The following is a 4,847-nucleotide window of genomic DNA, read 5'->3' on the forward strand; positions in this document are numbered from 1 at the left end:
GAGGCTGGATTGTATACACTGGAATTCAAGACTCACACCGATTTGGATTTGCATTCCTTCACTAATAAATCTGTACCTGCACTCACAGCAGCACTCACAGCAGATTCTGCTTTTAGAGATATTTGGCACAGTAGGTTAGGACACATCTCTTCTGAGAGATTAGACATAATAAAGAAAGCTTATGACTTTTCTATTTTTGATAATGCAAGCATTCCTTGTGCACCTTGTCATTTTGCAAAACAGAAACGTATTCCTTTTCCTACAAGCATTAATAAATCTGAAAATTGTTTTGATTTGATGCATGTTGACATTTGGGGACCTTTAGCAATTCAATCTATCAAAGGTCATAAATATTTTCTCACTATAGTAGATGATTATAGTAGATTTACTTGGGCTTATTTTATGAAAACCAAAGGAGAAACCTCTGATTTGCTTCGAACCTTTATCACAATGATTGAAACTCAATTTCAAAAGAAAGTGAAATGTATAAGATCAGATAATGGTAAGGAGTTTATCATGCATGATTTTTACAATTCAAAAGGTATTTTACATCAAACCACCTGTGTGGAATCCCCACAACAAAATGGTATAGTAGAGAGGAAGCACCAGGATATCTTAAACATGACAAGGGCTTTTCTATTTGAAAGTAATGTTCCTAAAAAATTTTGGCATTTAGCTACTGCTCATGCCATTCATGTCATTAATAGAATTCCTAGCTCCTCTCTCAATTTAAAAAGCCCCTATCAAGTCATGTTTAATAAACTCCCTTGCATCAAACATTTTAAAATTTTTGGCTGTTTGGCATTTGCCTCGACTTTGGCTGCTCATAGAACTAAATTAGAAAAAAGAGCCAAACAAGCTGTCTTTTTGGGTTTTAAGTCTGGCACTAAAGGATATCTTCTTATGGATTTGCAAACTAATGAATTTTTTTTATCACGAAATGTCATTTTCTATGAAAGAAATTTTCCTTTTCACACTAAAGATGCCCCTGACTCCTCATTTACTAACAATTCATCTACTAATAATACTCAACTTTCAAATAATCATGCTTTACTCTTTGATGACACATTCATATCAGCACATACACCCATTATGCCTATTACAAATAAAACACTAGCTCATGTTCCAGAATCTACTATTAGCACACCAACTCATGTTTCACATACACCTCCCTCACAATCACATCCCATCACCCCATCCACACCTCATGATGCACACACTGATCATCCTCAAAATCTCATTCCTCCCTCTTCCCATACATCCACTATCTCACCAACTTTAGTTCCTAGGAGATCATGTAGGATTAGAGAACCACCTGCATATTTGTCTGATTTTCAATGTTTCCAAACCAGCACAGCAACTCAGAATGAATCCCAATCATCTTTCAAGGCAAGATATCCACTCTCTCAATATATGTCCTATGATAATTTTTCACATACACACAAAATTCTTTCTTTAGCTCTTGATTCTATCATTGAACCTCAAAGTTATGAACAAGCAATTCAACATGATTGTTGGAAAAAGGCAATTAGATCCGAACTCAATGCTCTTGAAGCAAATAAAACTTGAATTGTTACATCCTTACCTAAGAGAAAGAGAGCAGTGGGGTGCAAATGGATTTTTAAAACCAAACTCAAAGCAGATGGGACAGTGGAAAGACACAAAGCAAGGCTCGTTGCAAAAGGCTATACTCAAATTCCTGGATTTGATTTCTTTGACACATTCAGTCCTGTGGTAAAAATGTCTACTCTTCGAGTTTTGTTAGCAATTGTAGCGTCTAAGGGTTGGTTTCTCCACCAATTTGATGTCAACACTGCCTTCTTACATGGTGATCTCCCTGAGACAGTTTATATGGAGGTTCCTCCAGGTTTATCGACTCCTCCCAACAGTGTTTGTAAGCTTGAAAGATCTCTTTATGGGCTCAAACAAGCTAGTCGTCAATGGAACCATAAATTATGCTCAGTTCTCAAAGCTTCAGGGTACATTCAATCCAAGGCAGATACATCTCTCTTTACCAAAGGCACCAGAGATGATTTCACTTGCATTCTTGTGTATGTGGATGATCTGATTTTATCTGGCAACAACATGAATGAAATCAATCGGATGAAAAAGGTGTTGGATGATGCATTCAACATCAAGGACATAGGTAAACTTAAGTACTTTCTGGGTTTTGAAATCGCGCGGAGCAAAGAAGGAATTGTCATGAATCAGCGAAAATATGCTATTGATCTCCTCCATGAATTTGGAATGACAAATGCCAAGCCTGCGACTACGCCAATGAACTACACAACTCCACTGTCCAAATCTTCAGGCACTGCATTAACTGACTTGACTCCTTACCGCAGGCTTGTTGGGAGGCTGTTGTACCTCACAAATACAAGACCAGATATTTCATTCGCCGTCAACAAGTTGAGCCAGTACTTGGACTGTGCTACAACAGATAATTTCAAAGCAGCCCTACACATCTTAAGATATATAAAGCGTGCACCAGCCAGTGGAATAAAGTTCTCTGCTGCCTCATCAGAGTTATCGCTCACAGGATACTCTGATTCCTACTGGGGGACATGTCCAGACACAAGAAGATCTGTATCTGGGTTTTGTTTCTTTTTGGGTTCATCTCTTGTGTCATGGAAAAGTAGGAAACAAACTACAGTTGCTAGATCATCAGCAGAAGCAGAGTATAGAGCTATGGCTTTGGCAACATGTGAGGGAAGGTGGCTTAGCTACATACTTCGAGACTTTCTTACCCCACTGAGCAAACCGATCACTCTTTACTGCGACAACCAGTCCGCAATGCATATAGCCGCCAATCCTGTATTTCACGAAAGAACGAAGCATATCGAGATAGACTGCCATACGGTGAGAGATAGAGTACAAGATGGTTCACTAAAGTTACTGCCAATCCCTAGTGGAGAGCAAATAGCAGACGTGCTCACAAAGAGCTTAGCTCCAGGACCATTTGCATCATTTTATCGCAAGCTTGGATTGGTTGATATATGCACTCCAAGCTTGAGGGAGGCTGTTGGATGATAAGGCTATACAGTTAATATAGCTAATTAGTTGTATCTTTAAAATTAGTAGAGTTGTTACTTAAGTTTGTTAGAGTCTAAAATTTGTTAGAGGCTCCTAACTCATAGCATTTAGTTAGCAGAGTGCTGAATTAGTGTGATTCAGTTTTTTCTAGTATCTATAAGTATAGAACTAGTCATTTGCAAGTAAATAAGATTAACCATAATCACAATTCCATTTTTGAATCTCTCTCAAGTTCATTCTACACTTTCATTCTGTTCTCATCCCCTGATTCAAATTCTGCAATACTATTGCAGATTTTATCATAACTCGCTACTGCTCCACATTTCTATTTTATATACTCAAGTAGTTTTGAATTGTATTTAATATAATTTGAGTTTTTTAAACTGAGTTTTTTGTTAGAGAAAGTATAAGAAGTCAATGAAATATTTTATACAATAAAGATTTAGAAAGTATCAAAGATATAATCATTAGTATTACTTTTTTTTATCAGCCGAAACTTTTGGAATGAATGGTATCATGACATGTAATTAAAATTTTAGATCCAAAAGTCAAGAGTTTAATCCGAACCTGAAAATTATGGTTATTCTAGATAGTATGGAGATGTTCATTTTATAATTTATATAATCCATTGTATACATTGTAAAAATAAGCCATTGTCTTTTTAGCGAGATCCTTCTTGTTATTATTATTATTTTTTAGGGCAATTTACGTTTTTAAATTGTTTCAACTCCAAATTTACGCAAATGCATTGTTTCAAAAATGGTTACGCAATTACGTTGTTTCGCTATATTATATAAACCGCTAGAGCCAGCAGCGGATTCTGTTCAAAAAGTGCAGCATGAAAACCGCAGCAGCCCATCGCGGTTTATGTTTGAGAGAAGTTGGTCATAAACCGCTGCTGGCAGCAGCGGTTTATGTGCTTGAGAATGTGTGCGTAAACCGCTAGAGGCTATAGCGGTTTACGTTAAAAGTTTAAGTATATTTTATCTGTTATTAGCTTCATATAGTTGGTGTCTTACTTGACCTTAATACATATAAACCATTCAAGCTTGTAGCCTAAGTCCCTTCATCAAACATTCTATGTTAATTACTAGTTAGTTGTATTTTTCAATTGTTCATTCAATTACTAATTATTATTATTACTGTACTGTAATTATATTAAAATATTAATTTTTTTTCTTGATCAGTTCTAATTCTTAGTTTGTTTTGATTATTTATTTTGGTCGATTCATTTTTTTCTTTTATAAGATATTGAATAATAAAATTTATTATAAAAAAAGTTAATGTTAACATAGTTTGACAAATTAATAATATTTAAAAAATAATTAAAATTATTTTTAAACATATAATTACTAAAATGGACTTATTTAAAATATTATTTTGTCTTATTTTTATATAATTTAATTTTATTTGTACTTATCTAAAATATTGTCAACGGTTTCATATAAGTGTAACTCCTCTTGTTAGTATGGAGTCTCCAACACGATAACAATTAGGAAGGAGAAAATGTGAAGTACCCAAAATGAGCACGATAACAATTAGGAAGGAGAAAATGTGAAGTATACAAAATGAGGAGACCGAAGATCATAACAATAAGGTTTTGGGTGCTAACGACCATGTTAATAATAAAGTTTTAGATCCAATCACTGCTCTTATTATATAAGAGCTTGTCATACACACGATTCCTGCACCATAAAATTTCATAAAAAAATTATATCCATTTAAATAATTAATTATTTATAGCTTCTTAAGATAAAATTTAATTAAAATTAAATCTCTTCATATCTAATTAATGACTGCTTCAATTATTCTTT

This window comes from Arachis duranensis, chromosome 9 (assembly GCF_000817695.3).
Source record: "Arachis duranensis cultivar V14167 chromosome 9, aradu.V14167.gnm2.J7QH, whole genome shotgun sequence".
NCBI classification, from domain to species: Eukaryota; Viridiplantae; Streptophyta; class Magnoliopsida; order Fabales; family Fabaceae; genus Arachis; species Arachis duranensis.